This window comes from Pan paniscus, chromosome 18 (assembly GCF_029289425.2).
Source record: "Pan paniscus chromosome 18, NHGRI_mPanPan1-v2.0_pri, whole genome shotgun sequence".
Classification (NCBI taxonomy): domain Eukaryota; kingdom Metazoa; phylum Chordata; class Mammalia; order Primates; family Hominidae; genus Pan; species Pan paniscus.
In genome coordinates this window covers 59690399-59716298 of record NC_073267.2, presented here as the reverse complement: position 1 = coordinate 59716298, position 25900 = coordinate 59690399, and the positions used below count along the sequence as shown (strand labels likewise).

Genomic DNA, 25900 nt, shown 5'->3' with positions numbered 1-25900 from the left:
CCTCAAAGGGGGCTTCAGACATACCACAAATTGAAAATAGCAGCTCCTAGAACTGCATGTGAAGTGTGACCCCTTTCTTTTTTAACGATGTCACAGGGATGCCTGTATTTTTTTGCATACAAGAAAATCGGGAAGAAAATGTCCCAAATCTTAGGAGTTATCACTAGGTGATAGAATTTGGCACAGTTTTACTTTAATATTTATCTTTTTGTTTAGATCTGCTTTTCAATTTTTCTCTAATGAAAATATACTACCCAAATAATTAACAGAGGAGGAAAACCAGCTACAATCAAGAAAAAGCAAGAAAAAGGAAAAACAATGCCCTGAGACGGGTAGTTTTCCACCCAACACCAAACTAGGCACCACTTGTAACAGGGTGAATACGGAAGGTTTTTACTGTAACTAAAAATACTACCTTAAGGGTTGGGCGTGGTGGCTCATGCTTATAATTCCAGCACTTTGGGAGACCAAGACAGGGAGATCAGGAGGATCGCTTGAGCCCAGGAGTTCAAGACCAGCCGGCGCAACAGAGTGAAACCTCATCTCTACAAAAAAAATTAGCCTGAGCTGGTGGTGGGCACCTGTGGTCCCAGCTACTTGGGAGGCTGAGATAGGAGGATTGCTTGAGCCTGGAGGTCAAGGCTGCAGTGAGCTATAATTGAGCCACTGCACTCTAGCCTGGGAGACAGAGAGGGACCATGTCTCAAAAAAAAAAAAAATACTACTATCTTAAAGTCATTGAATTTCAATGACTGCCAGTATTACAAAAGGAAATTCACCAGACCACATGTGCCTCCCAGAAATTTCCAATAGCATCTCCAATGTGCTGTTGTGTGAAAAAAATCAAAACTGAATTAGATCAAGCCTCTGGATACAACTATGAATTTATAGGATTCAGGGGACAAGGAGCATGCTACACATTATAGGAAGCTCTCCTACAGGTAAAGGGACCCAGCTTCAACAAAAACACCACATGGAAGACAGAGAGAATGAGTACCAGTCCTACAGATGAAAAACTGAAGAAACGTATCACAGTCTCATCATGCAGACCTCATTCGGATCCTGATTATTATTATTTTTTAAAGAGACAGGGGCTCTCTCTGTCACCCAGGCTGGAGTGCAGTGGCGCAGTCATAGCTCACCGCAGCCTCCAACTCCCAACCTCAAGTAATCCTCCTGCCTCAGCCTCTCGAGTAGCTTGGAGGTTACATTACAAGTGCATGCCACCATGCCTGGCTCTGGATCCTGATTTTAAAAAGCTAATATTAACATATAGGCCGGGCACGGTGGCTCACGTCCCTAATCCCAGCACCTTGGGAGGCCGAGGCAAGCGTATCACTTGAGTCCAGAAGTTCGAGACCAGCCTGGGCAACGTGGTGAAATCCTGTCTCTACAAAAAATACAAAAAAATTAGCCTGGTGTGGTGGTGCATGCCTGTGGTCCCAGCTATTAGGGAGGCTGAGGTGGGAGGATCACCTGAGCCTGGGAGGCGGAGGTTGCAGTGGACCGAAATCGCATCACTGCACTCTAGCCTGGGCAACAGACACCCTGTCTCAAAAAAAGAAAAAAAAAGATAAATCTAATATATAAAATATAAATATATATATATATATGACATTTACAAAACAATTGGAAGTTTGAACACCGAATGGATAGTTACGATCTTAAAGAATTATTGCTAATGTTTAGCAATATGTGTGGTAAAATGTTTGTTTTTTTAATTTTATTGTAAATTGATCAGTTATAATTGTGTATATTTATGGGATACAAGGTGACGTTACATATATACAATGGAGAACGATGAAATGAAGCTAATTAACATATCACCTCAAGTATTTAGCACTGTTTGTGGTGAAAACATTTGAAATTACCCTCTTAGTAATTTTGAAATGTACATTAACTATAGTCACCATGCTGTGCAATAGGTCTCAAAAAACTTATTCCTCCACTGAAACTTTGTATCCTTTGACTGACCTCTCTCTATCTCTCCCCATCCCACCCCTGCCCCCCTTACCTACACACAGCCTCTGGTAACCACCCTTCTTCCACTTGCTGCTTCTGAGTTCAATTGGATTTTTTTGTTGGTGGTGGTCTTTTGCATTTGTTTTGTTTTGTACAGGTGGGGTGCTATGTTGCCCATGCGTTTTGAACTCCTAGCCTCAAGCAATTCTCCCACCTTAGCCTCCCAAAGAGCTGAGATGACAGGCGTGAGCCACCGCACACAGCCTAGATTTCTTGGATTCCACACATAAGTGAGATCGTGCAGTATTTGTCCTTCTGTGCCTAGCTTATTTTACTTAGTGTAATGTCCATTAGGTTCACCCATGTTGTTCCTTCTTTCTTAAGGCTAAATAGTATCTCATTGTGTATATATGTCACATTTTCTTCATCCATTAATGGACACTTGTTTCTAGATCTTGGCTATTATGAATAATGCTGCAATGATTATGGGAGTGCAGATATCTCTTTGACATGCTGCTTTCAAATCCTTTGGATATGTACCCACAAGCGGAAGGAAGGGAGGTTCCTACTATTTTCCATAATGGCTGTGCCAATTTGCATTCCCACCAACAGTGCTCAAGGGTTTCCTTTTCTCCACATTATCTCCAACACCTGTCTCTTTTTTTTTGAGACAGGGTCTTGCCCAAGCTGGAGTGCAGTGATGTGCTCATAGCTCACTGCAGCCTCTGAATTCTGGGCTCAAGTGATCCTCCCACCTCAGCCTCCTGACTAGGTAGAACTACAGGTGCACGCTGCCACACCTGCCTTGTTTTTTTATTTTTTGTAGAGATGGGTTCTCCCTATGTTGCCCAGGCTGGTCTCAAACTCCCAGGCTCAAGCAATCCTCCTGCCTTAGCCTCCCAAAGTGCTGGAATTACAGGCATGAGCCACCACGCCTGGCTTCTCTTGTCTTTTTAATAATAGCCATTCTAACAGGTGTGAGGTGATACCTCACTGTGGTTTTAATATGCATTTCCCTAATGATTAGTAATGTTGAACATTTTTTTGTATACCTGTTGGTCATTTGCATGGGTTCTTTTGAAAAATGCCTATTCAAGTCCTTTGCCCATTTTTTAATTGGGTTTGTTGTTGTTGTTGCTGTTATTGAGTTCCTTATCTATTTTGGATATTAACTTCTTTTCAGATGTTTGGCTTGCAAATATTTTCTCCCAGTTTATAGGTTGTCTCTTCTGTTACCTGTTTTCTTTGCCATGCAGAGGCTTTTAAGTTTGACATCATCCCATTTGTCTATTTTTGCTTTTGTTGCATGAGATTTTGGAGTCAAAAATAATAATAATAATAATTGCCCAGACCAGTATCACATAGCTTTTTCCCTATATTTTCTTCTAGTAGTTCTATAGTTTCAGGTCTTATGTTTAAGTCTTCAGTCCATTTTGAGTTGGTTTTTATATGTAAGGATCTAATTTCATCCTCCTGCATGTGAAAACCCAGTCTTCTCAACACCATTTATTGAAGAGGCTATCCTTTTCCCATAGTGTGTCCTCGGCATCTTTGTCAAAAAAATCAATGGACTGGACAGGCACAGTGGCCCATGCCTGTGATCCCAGCATTTTGGGAGGCCGAGGCAGGCAGAGCCCTTGAGCTCAGGAGTTCGAGACCAGCCTGGGCAGCATGTTGAAACCCCATTATCTACAAAAAATACAAAAATTAGCCAAAGGTGGCATGCACCTGTTGTCCCAGTGACTCAGGAGGCTGAAGTAGGGGCATGGCTTGAGCATGGGAGGCAGAGTTTGCAGTGAGCCAAGATCCCACCACTGCACTCCAGGCTAGGTGACAGAGTGAGACACTATCTGAACAACAAACAAACAAACAAATCATTGGGCTGTAAATATATTCATGGGTTCATTTCTGAGCTCTCTATCCTGTTCCATTGGTTGATACGTCTTTTTTTTTTTTTTTTTTTTTCAGAAACAGAGTCTTATGGGCCAGGCATGGTAGCTCATGCCTGTAATCCCAGCACTTTAGATGGCCCTATCTCTATAAAAAAGAAATTATAAATATATATATGTATTTTAATTGGCTCACTCTGTCACCTAGGCTGGTGTACAGTGGCACAATCATAGCTCACTGCAACCTCAAGCTCCTAGGCTCACGCAATCCTCCCACCTCAGCCTCCCAAGTAGCTGGGACGACAGGCTCCTGCCACCACACTCGGCAAATTTTTTTTTTTTTTTTTTTTTTTTTTTTGTAGAGACAAGGTCTTGCTATGTTGCCCAGGCTAGCTTCAAACTTCTGGCCTCAAGCAATCCTCCCACCTTAGCCTCCCAAAATGCTAGAATTACAGGCATGAGCCACCATGCCTAGCCCAATGTGTCTATTTTTATGCCAGCACAATGCTATTTTAATTACTGTAGCTCGTAATATATTTCAAAATTAGGTAGTGTGATGCCTTCAGCTTTGATCTTCTTGCTCAAGATCACTTTAGTTATTTGGGGTCTTTTGTGGTTTCACCTGAATTTTAGAATTGTTTTTTCTTTTGTTTTGGCAGGGGGTGGGGGCGGGGGGCAGGGAGACACAGCTTTTGGTATAAACCAAAGGTGTGTTCCCTGTTTTTTCTTTTTCTGTGAGAAGTCACTGGAATGTTGACAAAGGCTGCATTGAATAGCTTTGGGTAGTATGGACATTTGCACGATATTAATTCTTCCAATCCATGAACATGGATAAAATCCCATCTATTTGTATCTTGTTCCATTTCTTGGTTCATTGTTTTATAGATTTCAGCATACAGCTCTTTCACCTTCTCGGTTGAATTTATTCCTAAGTATTTTTTCGCGTGGCTATTGTGAATGGGATTATCTTCTTGATTTCTTTTTCAGATAGTTAGCTAACATACAGAAACATGACTGATTTTTGTGTGTTGACTTTACAGCTTCACTGTGTTAGTTTATTAGTTCTAACAGTTATTTGGTGATTGTGTGTTTTTTAAGCATCTTATCTTTTAGTAACATAGACTACCATTCTCACAGATGAAGTGACAGGGTGCCTGGAGGGGGCTGTGTGTGGGAGGAGAGGCAGCTCCCAGAGGCCACGGGCTGGAGCCTGCGGAAGCGGAGGCAGGGGTGCGTGGGGTGGCGTGCTGGTGGGCTGCCCTGTCTGCTGCTGTGTCTGTTGGCTTGTTCATAATGAAACGTCAAAACCTTGTCACTGAAAGCACTCTGGGATCTGCCATCTCCTCCATGTCTCACACAGCGAAGGGGTCGTTTTTAGCCCCTTCCTACAGATGAGGATCGTGTGGTCTTGAGAGGGAAGGTAACTCCCCTGAGGTCTCAGGGTCAGAAACACAGACCCAGCCTCAACCCTGCTCCTGACTGGAGAGAGACAGACAGAGAGAGACAGAGACAGACAGATAGACAGACACACAGAGAAAGGCAGTTAGAGACAGACAAGGACAAAGACAGAGACACACACAAGTTCTTCCTGAGGTCCCCTCCTGCTGGAAGCAAAGGAGGCTCCAGGCTCTGGCCTCCAGTCCCCACCAGCACGTAGCAGCAGACACCACCGCCTCCACCCCCACCTCAACCCACCTCACCACAGGAGCTTAAAGGCTTCCAGTGCCAGCCTGGGCGGCGTCATTAGAACACACTCCTGGTAAAGCCCTCCCCCCAGAGCCCCTCCCTGTCTCATCCTCTGACCACAAAAGAGTGGGCAGTGGAAAGCGCTCAGTGCCCAAGACCTCCACACTCCCAGACGTGGTCCCACCACAAACCTGGGTCCAGCCTGAGGGCACCACAAAGGTAAGAAACGGACCCATTTTTGGCTGGGTGCGGTGGCTCACACCTATAATTCCAGCATTTTGGGAGGCCACGGCAGGGGTGGATCACTTGAGGCCAGGAGTTTGAGAGCAGCCTGGGCAACATGGTGAAACCATGTCTCTACTAAAAACACAAAAATTAGTCGGGCATGGTGGCACACATCTGTAAATCCCAGCTACTCAGGAAGCTGAGACAGGAGAATCATCTGAACCCAGGAGGCGGAGGCTGCGGTGAGACAAGATTGCGCCACAGCACTCCAGCCTGGATGACAGAGCAAGACTCCATCTCAGAAAAAAGAAAGAAAAGAAAAAGAAATGGACTCGTTTTAATTTACCCTAAAGAAACAGTCCCACTACATGCAAGGACTTAGCTACAGGCTGTTTAGTGCAGCTCTCTAACTGCGAAAATGCTGGAAACAACCGAAATGTCTGCAACAGGGGACAGAGAAAATCGCGCAGGGCACCTCCTGTGTCAAAGGCTGGGCTGCTGATGTCTGTAACACTTTAACCTCCCTGACCCCCAACTCCACACCCAAAGCCTGGGGCAGACAGAACTCCCCTTAGAGGACAATAAAGAAAGTTGTAATGCTCAACTTTTTTTCTTGTAATATGTTGAAAAAAGAAAAGAAGTCTGGAAGAATATACACCAATATGTTAATGGGTTACTTCGAGTTCCAATTCTATTAATAAGTTTTTTCCCCACCTTATTACTTATATTTTCTGATTTTTCATTACCTAAATGTGAATTGTTTCTGTACTTTAAAAAATGAAAACCATTTAAAAATAAGAAATGAGCTTTTTCCTCCTCCTGGGAATGGAGCCCAGAGCCTTAGCCCAGGAGGCAGAAACTCTGGCTTCTAGTCCCAGCATTGCTATTGCTTGGTCATGGGACCTCTGAGGGTCACTTCACCTCTCTGAGCCTCAGTTTCCCCATCTGTTGAACACCAAACTCACCAAGGTGAGCTCCTGCCATCGTCACTGAGCCTGTCCCCTCCTCTGTGAGATGATGACCTTAAGGCACAGCTACGAAGGCACACAAACAATGCCTACCCAGGCACACAAACAATGCCTGCCCAGTGGCTGCCTCCACCCCACACCCTGGGTCATGCCTATTGCCAGCCTTTGCTCAACCCATTCCTGCTGGCCCCGAAGCCAGGCTGGCGGGGGACCAGTGGCATTAGAAGCCAAGCACTGGAATGAAACCATCATGTCAATCATGTGTGCAGAGCTCAGCCCTGCTCAACACTGACAAGTCCCATTCCTCCTGCTTCCACCCACCCTCCAGGAAGGTGGTCTAGCCCCATCTCACATAGGAAGAACCAGAGGCTCGGCACAGAGAAAGGACTGCCTGCCTACATACACCCAACCAGGAAAAAAAACAGCAGCCCGGGGGCTCCTCCTGCACCGTCCTCAAGGCGTGGTCAGCGAGCCACCCTGCACCCCTTCTTCAGGGCCAGGCACACATTTGAGGCTGCAGGAGGGATGGACAGAGGCCTGGGACTGTGACAGGAGAGCAGGCTGGAGCCCCAAAGCTTCAGCTCCTCTTCCTCCTCACCTGAAGCCCCCAGCCATTGCCCACACACACCAGGTGCTCAAATACTGGCTGAGGCAAGGCAGTGCAATGCTATGCCCTCTGCGTGGGGGAGCAGGTCAGGGAAGGGGAGAACCCAAGCTTTGTGGCCCAGCACCCTGCGATCGCTTCCTAGGACAGTGAACTGGGAGCCCCCGGAGGCCAGGCGGGGACAATGACAGGCAAGGCTGACTGGCTAGGTGGGGACTGGGGCACACTGGAGGCCCGAGCTCTGGGTGAGGCGCCACCCTGCCGAGCTTCCACCGGTAGCTGCCATGCAGCAACGTGGCCAGGGGTACAGGCCTTCTAAGTTGGCAAAAGAAACTAGAAATCTAGGCTTTATGTAAAAATCTTGTGGTTTTCAAATGTTGATGATTAATTCAAAATAAACTTTAAGCACTTCTGCAGTCCTCCTCCCACGGCCCTGGACTCTGCGGTGTCCTGAGCAAGCCACTTCACCTCTCTGGGCTTCAACTGTGTCATCTGTAAAGTGGAGAAACAAGGCCTGCCCCTCAGGATCATGGCAACAGGAGATGGGACACACGTTGCCCATACTAAAGATAACAAAAAGCGGCAGCAACAATAACAGCTAATGCTCGATGAGTGCCAGAGGCTGTTTTAAGTACCGGGAAGTAATGTCATTTCATCACACCACAATCTCATAAGACAGGCTTTTTTTTCTTTTTCTTTTTTTTTTTTAAATCAGGGTCTCGCTCTATCACCCAAACTAGTGGGCAGTAGAGTGATCATAGCTCATTGCAGCCTCGAATTCCTGGGCTCAAGTGATCCTCCTGCCTCAGCCTCTGGAGTAGCTGGGACCACAGGTGTGTGCCACCACACCTGGCAATTTTTTTTTTCTTTTTTTGGGAAGAAACAGAATCTTGCTATGTTGCTCAAGCTAGTCTCAGACTCCTGGCCTAAAGCGTTCCTCCCACCTTGGCCTCCCAAAGTGCTGGGATTACAGGTGTAAGCCACCTCACCTGGCAAGACAGGCATTTTTTAAAGCTGTATTTTGAAATACTTTCAAAAAACTTTCAGAAAAGTGATAAGTACAAAGAATTCTATACTTTTTAATCCAGATTTGCCTATTTGTACAATTTTGCCTCATTCTATATCTATACATTTACACTGTGCCTCTTTAGCCTTGCAAATTTCCAAAGATCAAGGGCTCATATAAACAGTTATCAGATCATTTAATGTTGATACAATACTTTAATCTACAGCCCATACCCAATTTTATCAACCATCCCACTGATGTGCTTTATACCTTTTTTCCCACCATATGCTCACATACTGCATTTTTAAAATTTATTTGTATTAAAATTGTTTATTTTTAAAAATAGAGACAGAGTTTCACCACATTGTCCAAGCTGGTCTCAAACTCCTGACCTCAAGTGATCCACCCGCCTCAGCCTCCCAAAGTGCTAGGATTAAATATGTGAGCTACTGCACCTGGCCACATACTGCATTTTAGGTTTTTTGTGTTTTTTTTTTTGTTTTTTTTTTTTTTTTTGAGATAGAGTCTTGCTTTGTCCCCCAGGCTGGAGTGCAGTGTCGTGATCTCGGCTCACTGCAACCTCCGCCTCCCGGGTTCAAGCGATTCTCCTGCCTCAGCCTCCCAAGTAGCTGGGACTACAGGCACAAGCCACCATGCCCAGCTAATTTTTTGTATTTTTAGGAAAGATGGGGTTTCAACATGTTGGCCAGGCTGGTCACGAACTCCTGAGCTCAAGTGATCCGCCCGCCTCGGCCTCCCAGTGTGCTGGAATTACAGGCGTGAGCCACCCCACCCGGCCAATTCATTTTGTTGTCACCTCTCTTCAGTGTCCTTTAACCTGGAGGTTAAATCCTTGGCCTTTGAGATAAGCACTCTTACTGTCCGCATTGTATAAGTGAGAAACTGAAGGCTCAGAGGGGTTGAAGCACTTGCCCAAAGTCACACAGCTACCAAACATTGAGCTGGGACTCAAGCCCAGGGGACTCTCTTTAGAGCTTGTGCTGCTCTTGTCCTCCAGGCCCAAGAGCTTCCAAAGAAAGACCTTTGTTGTTAACTGAACAGGGGCTCCCTCTGCAAACAGCTGCTCAAGGCGCCTCACTCAGCAGGTGGTCATTAACTGAAGGAGCACCCTCCTGTGCACACATGGGCTGGGCCGCAGGCTGCCCGCTCCCCACGCCTGGCAATGGCCCTGGCCAGATGCCCACCACCCCCGCCCAGCAGGGCCCCACGTAGCCATTTCCAGAGAAAGAATGTGCTTACCTGCAGAGGAGCCTCCCCACCTCCTGGCAAACTGGGCGATAACGAGGGCCTTAGAGGGCTGGGGCCAGGAGTGCCTGCCATGTTCTCCCCTTACAGTATAGTCCAGGCCCAAATGTCCAGGTCCAAAAGGCAGAGCCTGAAGTCATAATCACCTGCAGGCCACATCCCTAACCCACAGACCAGGGCTCAGGGGGAACCCATGAGGTCAACTGTCTAAGAGGGGCCTGAGTACTTTGGTTTTGTTGTTGTTGTTGTTGTTGTTGTTTTAGACGGAGTCTTGCTCTGTCGCCCAGAGCAAGCTGGAGTGCAGTGGCGCTAACTCGGCTCACTGCAACTTCTGCCTCCTGAGTTCAAGCAATTCTCATGCCTCAGCCTCCCAAGCAGCTGGGACTACAGGCACACACCACCATGCCTGGCTAATTTTTGTATTTTTAGTAGAGACAGGGTTTCATCATGTTGGCCAGGCTGGTCTCAAACTCCTGACTTCAAGCAATCTGCCTGCCTCAGCCTCCTAAAGAGCTAGAATTACAGGTGTGAGCCGCTGCGCCAGGCCAGAGCCTGAGTACTTGCTAAGACACACAATAGGACCATGCTGGAAGGCTTACAGGAAGAAGGCACAGCAAAGGGCGAGGCCTGGGAGGTGGGAATGGTGCAGGCTCTTACGCAGAGAGCAGAAAGCACTCAAGGGGGCCACACACAGTCTGCAGTATCTGGGAAGAGGAGGCAGGACCCAGATAGCTTCCCAACCGCCATGAGCCACAGATCCCAGCAGACACACAGCGGAAGAGGTGACATGAAGCTCTGCCACCGACCAAAAGGGTATCGTCCGCCTGAGTCCCAGGCCGTTCTGTTAGGCTGTGAGGCTATTGTGTACTGAAATACCTCAAAATCCTGGAACCTCACCAAGTGATATCCTGTCAAATTCAGAAACTGGCATCAGCCTCCAGACCTCATCTTGCAAACCCAATTCTAAGATTCAGAAGCAGCAGAACTGCTCTTGAAAATTTACCAGAGCAAATACAAAGGGAATAAAGTTTTGCTTTTCTTCCTCATTGCCGACAATTTTGAAAACACAGAAAGCATGACTAAATAAGAAAATGATCTGTCCACGAACTCCCCCAAAGATACCCTAAATTTTTATACAGGGTATCTGTAAAAAGTAACGGCCCCTGCCTACCCTTCAATGTGCAAAAGCACAGCCTGGCCTGCCTGCAGTGTGAGTGTTTGGCGTCAAAGTGCATCCACTCGGTCTCCCCTACTGGCCATGGCAGGACCCATGCCTAACTCAGCTCTCTGCCTCCTGCCCAGACACAGGCCACCCCTTGCTGGATTCAGCAGGGATGGGGAGGAGGGGACATAGGCCCCTCTCCATCAGCAACATTCCTTTGTGCCCATCAAGAAGGGGGCTCCAAGAGGTGGGGGTCAGGAGCAAAGCCCCAGGGCTCTTCTGGGTATGGGGTAGGAATGGGAAGAGGGAGAGGTGGGCGGGGCAAGGGCAGGGAATGTGTGCTGCCCGCGGTGGGGCACTCACCAGGCCCACTTGATTCTGCATTTGGGGTGGAGCTCAGGCTCGCTGATGTGGACCCAAACCAGCTCCACCAAGAACACATGAGAACAGCCCAGCTCCTTGCTACCAGACCTGTGAGGACCTCCGCTTTCTCATCTGCAAATGGGACTGGTCGTTTGGGTCCTGCCTAACTTATGATTAAAGATACAAGGGATATGCAGGGGCTTTGTAAGGGCCTGGGAAATTGGAGGGCTCCCTGGGAGGGCTCAGCAGCCTCAGCTCTCCCTGCTCTCCTCTGTAAAAAGCCCAAAAGTACCCACTCTTTTAAGCCCAAGGGCACTTAGGGCCTGTGTGGCTGCTGAGGGAAGAGGACCCAGCACCTGGGGATCCCGAATGAGCAGCGGAGAGGCAGCTTTAGAACACCTGGTCCTGCGAAGCCAGGCTCCCAGCCACAGAAGACTGCTTCAGATGGAAAAGAAACTGAATAATAAAATCAGGAGTCAAAAAGAAAGAAAGAAAGGCTGGGCACAGTGGCTCACACCTGTAATCTCAGCACTTTGGGAGGCTGACGCAGGAGGATCACTTGAGCCCAGGAGTTCAAGACTAGCCTGGACAACATAGTGAGACCATGCGTCCACCAAAAAAAAAAAAAAAAAAAAAATCAGTAAATTAGCCAGGCGTGGTGGCGCACACCTGTAATCCCAGCTGCTACTCGGGAGGCTGAGGTGGGAGGATCACCTGAGCCTGGGAGGTGGAGGTTGCCGTGAGCCATGATTGTGCCATTGCACTTCAGCCTGGAGGACAGAGCAAGGCCCTGTTTCAAGAAAAAAAAAAAAATCCTGCCTCCGCATATGGACCCAACTCACCATGTAGGGTTCTCACCTCTGCTCCCCAGGCCCAGTCAGCCACTCCTGTGGGGTCCCCCCATAGACCTGGAGTCTGACCCCTCCCCACAGCCTGTCCCCAGCTCCACAGCCCACAAACTCCCTTCTACAAGGGCACCTGCCCACGTTTGAAGGCATTCACTGAACCTGAGAACCCCCTCCTCTCAGGGCCCAAAGCCCCTGCCTAAGTCCCCACAGCTGTAGCCTCACCCGGAGTCCACTACAGTCCTGTTGGTCATACATTCATTCATTCATTCATTCATTCATTCAATATCTGGAGCATCACTCTGGACCAGGCCCGAGGGGGCTTCAGCCGACCACACACGGTATCCTGTTCCTCATTTTAAGGGCTCTACCTCTGTCCACGGCGCCCACGTGGTCATTTCCAGCTTCAGCTCTGGGACTCAGAAAGGAGTTCCTGGCCTTTGAGGGAGGGGACCTGAGACATAAACCAGTAAAGGGAACAACTCCAATCCATGGAGAGGCTCCAGCCTCTCTCCCCTACCCGGGGTCGGCTCCCATTGTCACTTCCTCATGTGCAAGGCGTCTGGGTTTCCCGGTTGGGGTCCGAGGCAAGGGCCGGGCCTGGCTCACTCTCCCACGGACCCTGGTCCCCTTTGGCCACCGAGGGGTCCTGCTCGCTGCTGGCTCCGGCGGGAGCGCTGCAGACCCACAGCCCGGTCCTGCGCCCACAGAGGCTGCTACCCTGTGCAGTGTTTGCTTCCAACAGGCCCCGCCGCCCCGAGCCAGCCCCCTTCTGTGCCCTAAGCCAGCCGGGCTCCACCACAGGGGTCTGGGGCCGGGCGGCCTCCCTCGGGTCTCAGTCTTGTTATCGGAAAGCGGGCGCCAGCTGGGGCAGCGTCTGGGAAGCGTCTCCTGGCCGTGCCTAAGGGAGGAGGTCGTGGCCCGAGGGAGGGGTCTCGGAGCATTTCCGACCCACCCGGGCAGGAGCCGCCACCGCCGGGCACCCGCGAGGCCGGGGAAGGGCGGGCCGGGAGAGGGGCCACCCGCCCGCCTGTGTGGGGACCGCGCGGAGAGGGGCAGCGGCCACGGGCACCCCCGACCCCAGGCGCATCCCCGGCCCGCCCGCCGCGCTCCCCCGCGCCCCGCGCTCACCTGCCGCGCGCTCCCGCTCCACCGCCGCCCGAGTGGCCGCCCCAGCGGCAGCGGGCTGGCCCGGCACTCACCGCGGGCGGGGAAGGAGGAGCGGCCGCAGGCGCCCCCCGCTGGCCGCGTGTCCCAGGCCTGGGGCGCGGGGGCGGGAGCCGGGGCGGGGGGCTGGGGGCTGGGGGGCGCCCAGGAGGCCGCGTCCACCCTGCAAGCGCAGCTGCCCCCGCCCCGCCCCGCCCCACCCCACCCCACCCCAGCTCCCCTAGAACCGTGGGAAAGGCGCTGCCGCGGGAGGGAGCGGCCGGGCAAGCTCGGGGCGCCGCAGGAAGGAAAGGCGTCCCAGCAGGACCTTCTCCAGGTACCGCGCGCACGTGCTGGGGAGCGCCAGGCCGGCCCCACCCCCAGAGGGAAACACTTTCTAGCAAACTCTTCCAGTGTTTCTGCCCCAGGCCTCCCCTCCCCCTGCAGGAGCGCCCGTGTTTCTGGAAGGATCCACAGACGGCGGGCCAGTGCCCTCCTCCCAAGCCGGGGGAGCTTTGGTCCCGCCTTACGTCTCACTCAGGCCTTAACCTCCTATGGCAGGGCTCAGGGGCGGGAGATGACGGCGACCACCCCTGTAGGTGTCCTCAGAAAGTAGGTGTTGTAACCTCGTTGTGATCCCTGCAACCCAGGGTGGGGCCCCAGTGTTGGCAGAAAAAAAATCTGCTCTGTTTCCAAGAAACTCAGACAGGGTGAGCAAGAAAGCCTCCTGTGAGTCACCCTGGGAGGGGCAGAGGAGGTCGTCCGCAGGAGTAATCAAGTCTACGAGGGCATTTCTCACTCGCAGACCCCCATGAATCCCGCCCTTTCCCACTGGTCTAAAGCTCCCTGGTACCCAGGAATTGGGGGTTCCCACTTCACTGAGAGGGGTTACAGAAGCACCTGTTATGCCGATTTCTCAGGTCCGACCCCCAAGGCCCTAGCAGGTCTTCATAGAAAGGGCCAGAGAGTCTGTAGTTTAACAAGCACGGAGGGAATCTATGACAAACAGGTAGCAGAAACGCTGATCTACTGGGAACCTATGGTGGGATCCTGGAGCCTGCTACCCCGGCTCACCCTAGAGGGGAGAGATCCTGGTGTGGGAGGGCGTTGCCCCCCGCGGTGGGCCTGGAACCCAGCCTCAGGCCACCCACGTTGAAACCATGCTGAGAAATCAGATGGCCGAGGCTGGAAGGTGGAGCCTCTGATTTCCACTCCAGATGGCCACAGGGAGGTCCCACCTGAGACTTACATCCCAGCAGCAGCAAGCCCTCTCGGCTTCCCGCGCTGGTCAGGCAGCTCCTCTGGGCTCGTGCAGCCCCCGGGCATCAAGCATGGTGGCATTTGGCTCTCTGGGCCGGTGCGACTCCACTACTCATCGGCCTTCCCGTGGAGGGCCCTGGCCGGGTCACTGCAGCATCCTGAGGGCTCACCCGGGAAGATCTGAGCAGCTGGGGCCTCCCCGCGCCGGTAATGGGAATCCCGGCAGCAGTGAAGAATGGTAATAGGATCATCAGCAGAGCCAGCTTCCGAAAGCACCGCCCACCCCCGGCAGCCCCACCCCTTTAGCAGAACCTTGAAAACGAAGAAACCCACCTGTTTCCCCAAGGCCTTCAGAACAGCCAGTGCCTCAGGGTCACGGTGACCTCTGCCAAGGTCAGCCCTGGAAAGAGAGAGGGGAGCGGAGCCAGCTATGGAGGGAGGGTCCTGCTGGGACCCACACTCAGTGCTCTCCAAGCCAGGAACCCTCAGCCCTTTCTGGTGTGTGGAACAGTGCTATGACTTCCCAGCCCGTCATCTTTGTGTCATCTTCACGCAAATCTATGAGCAAGTCTCCTAACAGCAGACAGGAAAACAGAGCTGGAGAAAGTGAGTTATACACCGTGCCTGCATCACTGCTCCCATCAGAACCTTCGGGACATATCCATCATCCCCACGGTCCTCATCGCCACTGTGGACCTGTCAGCGGGATCACCCCGTTGGATACTCGGTCCTCAATAGGGGATTCTCAAATGGTAACCAGCAACGGACTCACCCAGAGGTCTGGTGAAGGCACACATGGCTGGGCTCCACTCAGTTTCGAATTCAGCAGAACTGGGTCGGTACTGAGACTTAACTTCTGTCTCACTCCCAGGTTACGCTGATGCTGCTGGTCCTTGGCAGACTGGGTAGCAAGGCTCTAAGGCGCTGGATTCCAAATAAGGCTGGAGTCCCATTCCCAGAGATTCTGGTCCTTGGGTGGGTCCGGGAATATGCAGTATTTTTAAAATCCAGGTGAGTTTAATTTGTGACAAGGATGGCACTTCAAATCAGAAAGGAAAAGGAATGGCTCCTTTTTTTTTTTTTTAAAGCCACAGCTGGATAAACTGGTGGCATGTGGCTGTGGTCCCAGCTACTCGGGAGGCTGAGGCAGGAGGATCGCTTGAGCCCAGGAGGTGGAGGCTGCAGTGAGTGGTGATCGCACCACTGCACCCTAGCCTGGGCAACATAGTGAGACATGGGCACACAGAACCACATCTGGTTATTTTGTTTGTTTGTAGAGACAGGGTCTCACTATGTTATCCAGGCTGGTCTCAAACTCCTGGGCACAAGTGATCCTCTTGCCTCAGCCTCCAAAGTGCTGGGTGGGATTAGAGGTATAAGCCACCTGCACCTGGCCTAAAAATTTTTTTTAATAAAAATTTAATAAAAATTCGTTTAATTTTTATTTAAAAAAATTTTACACCAGCAGTGGCATGAGCTTGTACTCCTACCTATTGGGAGGCCAAGGCAGGAGGATCGTTTGAGCCCAGGAGTTTGAGACCAGCCTGGGCAACATAACAAGACCCCTGTCTTTTTAAAAAAACAAACAAAAACTAATAGAGGAAAGATATTTGTGTTTGAAAATGAAACCTATAAGAGAAAATATGTTAGTAATTTTGGAGTGGAGAAGTATGCATGGGAAATTGAATGCACACGGAAGAGCTGCTGTTGAAAGTTGCATGTCTCTGTCCAGATGAGGAAGTCTCCAGATGTCCACATCTAATGTGTTTGTGATTTTATTTATTTATTTATTCTTTGAGACAGAGTCTTGCTCTGTCTCCCAGGCTGGAGTGCAGTGGCGCAATCTCAGCTCACCGCAACCTCCACCTCCTGGGTTCAAGCGATTTTCCTGCCTCAGCCTCCCAAGTAGCTGGGACTACAGGCGCCCACCACCACGCCCAGCTAATTTTCGTTATTTTTAGTAGAGACAGGATTTCACCATGTTGGCCATGCTGGTCTCGAACTCCTGACCACAAATGATCCATCCACCTTGGCCTCCCAAAGAGCTGGGATTACAGCCATGAGCCACCACACCCGGCCGTGTTTATGATTTTAATTATCCACTGTGTTGATAAGCTCCAGAACGCAGTGACCTGGGGTCCCTCCTAACTTATGAGTGCCCAGTGCCCACTGCTCCAGGGCACTCTGCATGTGTTGCCCGAGTCAGTTTCTGTGGTGGGCAACAGTTTGGGGCTTTATTTCGCTTGTGCAACGAGAAGATTTAAAAATTTAAAATCAACCACAACAGAAGCTAAGAGTTGTGTATTTTGGCCACCTTAATCCTGCCCTTCACCAGGCAATGAGAACAATAGCCAAGTAGGAGAATATAAAAGTTTCCTGAGCGGTGCCTGTCCTTTCAGTCCTTTTACAGCCTCTTGATGCATCACTACCCAGAGCGTGGCGTTAGCCTCCTCAGCCAGATGGTCCTTGCTGCCTGTCCCAGAGGAAGGAGGAGCTCCCCCCTTTCCCACACTTCCTCCAACAGTGCTCACCACAGGACAGAAGCTCAGTGAGTGCCTAAGCACAGGCAATACTTCTCATGAGGTTTTTTTTTTTTTTTTTTTTGAGACAGAGTCTCTCTGTTGCCCAGGCTGGAATGCAGTGGTACGATCTTGGCTCACTGCAACCTCCACCTCCCTGGGTTCAAGCGATTCTCCTGCCTCAGCCTCCGGAGTAACTGGGATTACAGATGTCCGCCACCACCCCTGGCTGATATTTGTAGTTTTAGTAGAAATGGGTTTTCACCATGGTGGCCAGTCTGGTCTCCAACTCCTGACCTCAGGTGATCCACCCACCTTGGCCTCCCAAAGTGCTGGGATTACAGGTGTGAGGCCCCGCGCTCAACCATAATTTCTAATTAGAAAGGGGAAGAAGGCCAGGTGGCTCATGCCTGTAATCCCAATACTTTGGGAGACTGAGGCGGGCAGATCACTTGAGGCCAGGAGTTCAAGACCAGCCTGGCCAACATGGTGAAATCCCATCTCGGCTAAAAAAAAAAAAAAAAAAAATACAAAAATTAGCCGGGTGTGGTGGTCCATGCCCGTAATCCCAGCTACTCAGGAGGCTGAGGCAGGAGAATTGCTTCAACCCGGGAGGTGGAGGTTGCAGTGAGCTGAAATTATGCCACTGCACTCCAGCCTGGGCAACAGAGTGAAACTCCATCTCAAAAGAAAAAAAAAAAAAGAAAATTTAAGAAGCAGCTAAGAGTGCCAGTCCTTCCCCTACCCCAGCAGGAACCGGTAAGCCTTTTCTCTGGAAGAAGGTAAAATAGACAGTCTCTGAATTGGGGAATGCCAAGCCCAGCTGTGGGCAGGGCTACCCAACTGAAAACAGGAAAACTTTAAAGGCAAATTCACATGGAAGGCTGGGACACATGCCTCCCCCCACCTCACACTAGCCCTCTTCCCGCCTCAGCTCCCAGGATGTTGGTGGCCCAGAGCCTTACCCCCAGGCTGGAGGAGTTCTTTGGGGAACCCCACAGCCTGCTAATTCTTACAGAAGCACACCACTGACTTAGCCATATTGATTGACAGAGCTTCCCCCCAGCTCTTAAATATGTGCAGGTAACCAGGAATCACCAGAAATCCATGGACAGCCTCAACCCCACAGAGAGTCCAAAACAACAAATGAGAAAAAAGCTAACAGGGACTATGCAGGTAGACAACAACCTAACAAAATGATACCATTCATATCCTCAGAGATTCCAAACCTATATTGTAACTAGGAAACAAAATTGGATACTATTTTTTTTAACAAGGAACATCTGGGGCCAAGAAAAGGACTTGGAAAGTAAAAACATGATAACAGAAATTTAAAAACAACAGAAAGTTTGGAAGTGGAACAAAAAGTCAGAGATGGAAAATAGAGAAGAAAAGATAAAATGAGAGGATCAGTTCAGGAGATGCAATACCTGAATAGTTACGGAGTTCCTGAGAAAACAGAAAGGAGGGGAAAAAAATAATTCCAGAAGTTTCCCAGGACTGAAGGACATGCAGTACCACATCAGATGCCCCATCACATCAAGTTCCCAGTGCAGTAGATGAAAAGAGACTCGCCTAACTTTCATAATAGTGACATTTCAGAACACAAAGAGGAGATCCCAAAAGTTTCAAAAAGAAAGGTTACAACTAGCTTTAGACTTCTCACAACAACGCTGGGAGTGATGAAGCAATGTTTTCAAATTCTGGAGGAAAGATGTTTTCAACTCAGGATTCTATATCCAGCCAAACTAACAATTGAGTGTAAATGAAGAACAAAAACATTTTCGGATGTCTACTGCCTGCACGCTTCCAGAAAGCTACTGGGGGATGAGCACCAATGAAAGGAAACAGTTTATCAAGAAAGAGGGAAACCATAAGACACATAGGAGAGGAGCTGCCCCATGGGATGCATGGAAGAAAAGTGTCATTTAGGATGAAGTTTGTGTGCTGGGCACAGCTGGCCAGAAACTCCAGGACAAGTGCCTCTGAGAAGATGACAGTGATAAAATACCTTATGTGCTAAGCATTTGGAGGGGCTTAGAACATTGGCATAGTTTAGGGTGAATTAGTAAACAACATGGAAAAGAAAAACTCAGGAAAAACAAAAAGAACTTGCACGGAAAAAGAAATATTACACAGTTCAGGCTGGGCACAGTGGCTCACACCTGTAATCCCAGCACTTTGGGAGGCCAAGGCGGGTGGATCACTTGAGGCCAGGAGTTTGAGGCCAGCCTGGCCAATATAGTGAAACCCCATCTCTGCTAAAAATACAAAAATTAGCTGGGCATGGTGGTACATGCCTGTAATCCCAGCTACTCAGGAGGCTGAGGAGGGAGAATTGCGTGAATCCAGGAGGCGGAGTTTGCAGTGAGCTGAGATCATGCTGCTGCACTCCCACCTGGGCGACAGAGCAAGATTCTGTCTCAAAAAAAACAAAAAACAAAAAACAAAAAACAAAAAAAATCAGACAGTGAGGCAGGGAGGATCACTAGGGCCCAGGAGGTTGAGGTTGCAGTGAGCCTTGATTGCACCACTGCACTCTAGCCTGGGCAACAGAGCAAGACCCTGCCTCAAAAAAAATTTAAAATGATAAATAAAGAAATATTACACAGCTCAGTTGATAAGAACAGCCCTTACACAGTCACTATAATGTGAACACTGAATATTGGGCTAAACAAAATTCATTTTAACTCTATTGGGAGGCTAGGGCACAGAAGTAGTTCAGGGGTGGCAGGAAGTCAACACAATTTCAAGAACTAAAAATCAAGAATCAAGACGTGGCAATAGAGGTCTGTTATTTAGAGACATGGAGGTAAACACAGCACCTCAGAAAAACACAAAAAGTTGGAAATAGCTGCCTTAGAAAAGGGGGAAAGTAGAAGGAGGGATGAGGGACAAAGTGCTTGTAGTCCCAGCTGCTTGGGAGACTGAGGTGGGAGGATGGCTTGGGCCCAGGATCTCCAGACTATAGTGTGCTATGATAGCACCTGTGAATAGCCACTGAACTGCAGCCTGGGCAAGACAGCCAGACTCATCTATTTAAAAAAAATAAAATAAAACACTATTTGTGTTTAAACTATGACAAAACTGGTGCCCTAGTCCTATCCACCTGCTTTCACCTGTCTTGGCAGGGCCCAGCCCACCTCCCCAGCACCTCTGCAGCCCTCCCTGTGCCCTGCCATGTTGCTTAAGCACCTGTCCCTGTGCCACCTGCTAACCTCACATCTCCCTGCAGAGACATCTTAGGCACTGATGTCTGGCACGTGAAAGCACAATTTTCTTAAATTGGACTCTTAAAAACAAAGATGTGTGGCGTAACCCACCTTGTGACTATTTTGAAGGGTGCTGTGGAAAGCCACATTCCCGAGGCCACCTGCTGAGTGATTTAAGTACCAAAGTGGTTTACAATCTAAATTGAGCAATAACTCTTCTGAAAATTGATACACCATTTAAATAAGCCACTTGCTACTTTTAATAACTCTCTCCTTTCCTTTTAATGTTGACATTAAACATTAAGGCATTTTTACCTCTAGTCTCAGCTGTGCGTTGGATGGTTCCTCTTCAACAAAATTTTACTCTCACATTTTCAAATAGTAGTTACTTGCTTTAACACACACATGCACTTGCACACACATACATAATTATATATTGTCAATTTACAATACAAGAAAAAAGGTCCTCTGCAACACACACACACAAATTTATACCACTTCTCAAATGAATTATTAGATTATTAGTTTGGGTTTAACATGGTTTCTTTAGACAAGCAAGAAATATAAAGCATTTTACTTGAAAGGTTCAAAGGTGAAATTCTTCGAACTTCAAAGTCAAAGATTGCATTCCTAAGCCAAACTGGTAAACATAGTATATCTCATAATGCACTTACTGAGCTGAGTGTGGTGGCACATGCCTGTCATCCCAGCTACTTAGGAGGCCGAGGCAGGAGGATCACTTAAGCCCAGCGGTTCGAGGCCAGCCTGGGCAACACAGGGAGAACCCCAGCCCTGAGAAAAGACTTTTCCAAAGAATAGAAATTACAGCAGAAATTCTTTTTTTTTTTTGGGACAGAGTCTTTGTCACTCAGGCTGGAGTGCAGTGGTGTGATCTCGGTTCGCTGCCACCTCAGCCTCCCAGGTTCAAGCGATTCTCCTGCCTCAGCCTCCTGAGTAGCTGGGATTACAGGCACGTGCCACCACACCCAGCTAATTTTTGTATTTTTAGTAGAGACAGGGTTTCACCATGTTGGCCAGGCTAGTCTCAAACTCTTGATCTCAAGTGATCCACCCGCCTCAGCCTCTCAAAGTGCTGGGATTACAGGCGTGAGCCATCACACCCGGCCAATTAAAGCAGAAATTCTACAGTCACATAATGAGAGCCTAAGAAAGTGATTTTAAGGAAAATATCTCCTTAAAAACCTATCATTGCACTGCTCTGGCTTAGGGAGATCAGTCCCACAGCTACATTTTATCCTCCTCTCTTTTCCAACATATTTTCCCACAGATTTTCCCAACAAAATCTGAGGCAGTACTCTGCCTTCTCTGTCCCCCCATACTGGATTCTTTTTCTCACCTGAGAAAAAGATGAGTTCCGTCCCTCTACTCATCATAAAATTAATTCCATCCTACTTTTTTTTGATAACTTATTTGTTTTCTTTTAGAGACAGGGTTTCACTCTGTCACCCAGGCTGGAGTGCAGTGGCACCATCGTAGCTCACTGCAGCCTCCAACTTCTAGGCTTAAGCAGTCCTCCAGCCTGTCTTCTGAGTAGCTGGGACTACACGCAAATGCCACCACACCTGGCTAAGACAGGTAACTTATTTTCAGTGGGAGTTTTAATTGTTGCTGCTGCAGTTATTGGAGGGTCTTGAAATTAAAAGATTTTTAAGGGGTAGGTGGTGAATGACCAATGTAACTGTTTCATCAGTTTTGCCAAGGGTGACATATTCTAAAAAGTGGAAATAAAGTATAGAAAAAATAGCAAAGCACTGTTTCAGATGACCACGTTATAACATTTAAACCTAGCAAAAATATCAAATGAAACAGTTTTCAAAGCAAGTCATGAAAATTCAACTTAAAAGAATGTAAAACCGGCCAGGTGTGGTGATGCATGCCTGTAATCCCAGCAATTTGGGAGGCCAAGATGAGCAGATCACTTGAGGCCAGGAGTTCCTGGGCAACATGGTGAGACCGCGCCCCCGCCCCATCTCTTCACTTTTCTTTTTTCTTTTTTTTTTTTTTTTTTGAGACAGAATCTCTGTCTCAAAGAGTCTTTGTTGCCCAGGCTGGAGTGCAGTGATGTGATCTCAGCTCTGTGCAACCTCTGACTCCTGGGTTCAAGCGAATGTCCTGCCTCAGCCTCCAGAGTAGCGGGACTATGTGCACATGCCACCACATCCAGCTAATTTTAGTATTTTTTAATAGAGATGGGTTTTCACCATGTTGCCTAGGCTGGTCTTGAACTCCTGGCCTCAAGCGATTCTCCCACCTTGGCCTCCCAAAGTGCAGGATTACAGGCATGAGCCACCATGCCTAGCCAAAAAAAAAATTTTTTTTTACATGTAAAACTGTGGGAAAGTTTTTTTCCTTAGTAAAATGGGTTCAGAAGAAAATTGTCATCAAATAGCAGTACTTTAGAAAATCCCTATTCAAGGTAAGCTGATGCAGTAAGCCTGGGCAACAGAGCAAGACCCTCTCTCTAAAAACAAAAGGGAAGCTGAAAAATACTGGATATTTCTATTAATTTGTTAGCTTTGATGTGTCTGACACATTAATTTACCAAAGCAACTTGCAAGCTAAAGTCAGCATAATAAAAAGGAAATGAAATATATCTCTATGTGTACTGACCTGGAAACACATCTTTATATGGTAGGGGAGTTGCAGAAAACTACAATACGATCCCATTTGTGTTAAAGGATAAAAGACCCCCTAAAATTATACTTGTTCATGTGTACAAATGCATAGAAAAAAAATCTAGGATACGTCCCATAATATTAAGATGGATGGCTTTGGGTTGATGAGTGGGATTAGGGATTGAAGTGCAGCTAGATCCTTTTACTTAAGTGTTTACATTTCTTCACAATAAAACATACATTCATATGTTACTTGTGAAATAATTCACTATGTCTAGGTAGATGGACAAAATTGTCATGGATATTCAGTTCATTCTCTACTATCATATTTGAGAAACTTTTGGGATAATATTTAGAAGGATTTTGCTTTTTGTTTGCCTTTTTTAAGCGAGCACTTGCAGCAGAGGTTTAAGCAGCAGTAATCGGCCAGGTGTGGTGGCTCACACCTGTAGTCCCAGCACTTTGGGAGGCCAAGGTGGGCAGATCACTTGAGCCCAGGTGGTTGAGGCTACGGTAAGCTGGAATGGCACCACTGCACTCCAGCCTAGATGACAGAGTGAGACCCTGTCTCAAGATAAAAAAGGGGGGGGGGGCGGGAAGACATCGCGCTGGAGTAGGCAGTCTGGTTTCACCCGCCAGTTGTCTACATGCTGCTGAGCACCTTCACTCTAAGCCAGTTTGGACTATCTTACAGGAAACTATCCAGGATTTTTTTTTGGCCACCGCTCAGCTGGGTCCCAGGCAGACAGACCAGTCTAAACCAAATCCTCCCCTGCTGAGGGAGAATTCTGAGACACGCCTTAGGCTGCACTTTGGTTACTAACCCTGCCTCTCTCGGTTCTCTGGAGAACTATTTTCATTATTCTGTTGTAATGATCTGTTACTTGTTGCTCTGCCCAACCTATGGTAATGCATTTCATTTTCTTAGTATAGCAAGCATAACCCCCTGCATTAAAGTGAATAACCAAATTCTATGAGATCAATTTCTATAATCTTCCACGGCTATTGTGGGGGCCAAATGGTTATCATTGTCTAGGACAGAGTAGGATGAAAACAGCATCCTCAAGCATCTCCCAGTACTAGCATTAAAAAGGATGAGAACTAGCTTAGAGATCCAGCTTAGAGAACCAGCCACAGAAATGCCATATGTGCACAAGAAAACCTGCCTAAACAGAGCTGTCTTTAAATTTTTTTTAGAAAAAGTAGTCATTCAGGTTTTACATAAGGGCTCATACCAGTGGTTTTGAAGATAAATGAAAACACAAAGCCTTTATTGAATTGCAGATTATGAATAATAAACCGAGTGGTAAGCACTAGAGGCCGATGTGCATAGAAATGCAATTTATAAAATTTCCAAGGCAAATAATTGACATCTTTGAAGAAACTGTCATTAGCTTAAAAAATCTTCCAGGTGTGCAATTCATTCATAGTTTTCATCACTGGCTGCCCAGTGATACGGCCTCAGGAAATGTTGAGATTTCTTAAATCACTTGTATCAAATATCTTTTTCTGGTAAATTCCTTAGTGCCTCTGCAGTGGTAACTAGACAAGATTGGAAAGTTTTCAAGATGATTCAAACCTCCAGCACCTCACAGGAGTCCACATTTCTTAACACTGAAGACAATGCTAATCAAAGAAGGAAATAAATAAAAAGGTTACTAAAAACAAATACTGGCTTCACCAAAGTTTCTAAATACACGTTATCTATGTATATTCCACTAAAAATGTTTAACTCAACAGTCCTTCACACTTTATATCCAGAAACTACACTGGTCGTCCCTCACTTTTCACCCATAACAATGTGTGTTAAGGCAGTGCTGCTTTTTAGTAGTAAAGATTGGAGACTCTTGACACTTCTAACAAACAAGCTTGTGATTTATTTTAGGATTGTAGGACTTTCAAAAGACTTTTTTAAAGTGACTTCTGCAAGTTTCAATATGCAAAAATCAGAGAGGATCTTAAAATTAGGAGATTAAGTTCAGGGACAAAACAACATATTATGATAAATTGCAACTAAATATAAAAGGTAATAATGAAATGGTCTTAGGGAAGAACTATGAATAGCACAGAACCCAAATTGAAAGATGAAGAAAAATATTAACTCCAAGAATGTGGCTGATAACCCATCATTTCACTCTCTTTGAAAGGCATGGCCTAACCTCTAAGAGGCAAGTACTGAACTTCACCAAGTTGCTGGCTTTGGAGAATGCTTTTCCAAGTCCTCCTTTCCCTCCCCTACCCAATTCCACCACACCTCACCATTCAGGTTTTTGTTTGTTTTTTTAAGAGATGAAGGTCTCAAACTCCCAGCCTCAAGCCATCCTCCCGCTTCAGCCTCCCAAAGTGCTGGGATTACAGGCGTGAGCCACCATGCCCGGCCTGAGCAACTTGTTTACTTCATACTTTCTCACTGGTACTATATGCGTTTTGTTTCTAGGCATCTTTAAGATAAATAACATTCCCCCATAATACATCCAGACTGTCCTTAGGAGAGACCTTCCATGTTACCAGGCCACACAGAAGCTGGTGTAGTGAAAGGTAGCTCAGTGGTGAAGTCACAAAGACGTTAAGTTAAAATGTGGAACTAGAGATGATATGCAACTACTAATAAAAATGTTCACTGAAATACACAAGAGAACACCTGATTTCCACATCATTAGCTGTTCTTATTGACATAGCTAAAATATCTCTCAGTAAATCCAGGAGCTACCACAAATGTGTAATAACCAAAGGGAATGCACTACATCCATCTCTCTGGTTCTGTCTCCTTTTCTTTCAGGCTACTAGGCTACAGACAAGGTTAAACTCAATAAAGTACACACTTAAGTAGAAAATGTAGAGGCCAAACATATTTTTTTTTAAAAAACCAAAAACCTGAGAGACAGTAAAATAAACATTAGCAGTTTATTAACTAAAAACTGTCCTCAAATATTTAATTCTAGGTATCAAATAGATCAGCAGCCTTTATAAGCAATTTTTCTGGTTAATAATTTTGTCAACATTCAATGTCTGTATATATTTAGCTCATTATCTTTGACCAAAAAAAAAGAAAAGTCGCTAAGGGTGTGAAGTCAAGATGGCTTAGAACAAGACGACTGAGAAAAAGGCTTCCAGTTAGGTCAAGTTTTCAAATCATGTAAATAACTTCTAC

At 47.6% G+C, this 25900-nt stretch overlaps 1 protein-coding gene across 3 annotated transcripts in view; it reads right to left on the bottom strand.

Moving 5' to 3' along the window:
• The window catches only part of ADCY7 (adenylate cyclase 7), a 72444-nt gene extending 58835 nt beyond the window's left edge, over window positions 1–13609 (bottom strand). For 2 of the 3 annotated variants that reach the window (XM_034940129.3, XM_055099538.2), the window contains exon 1: window positions 13108–13236. The gene's annotated coding sequence lies outside the window, so the exon portion shown is untranslated. Of the gene's footprint in view, window positions 1–13107 lie in introns of all 3 variants that reach the window. The other variant, XM_034940133.3, reaches the window with a different exon arrangement.
• Between the last annotated feature and the right edge of the window lie 12291 nt (window positions 13610–25900).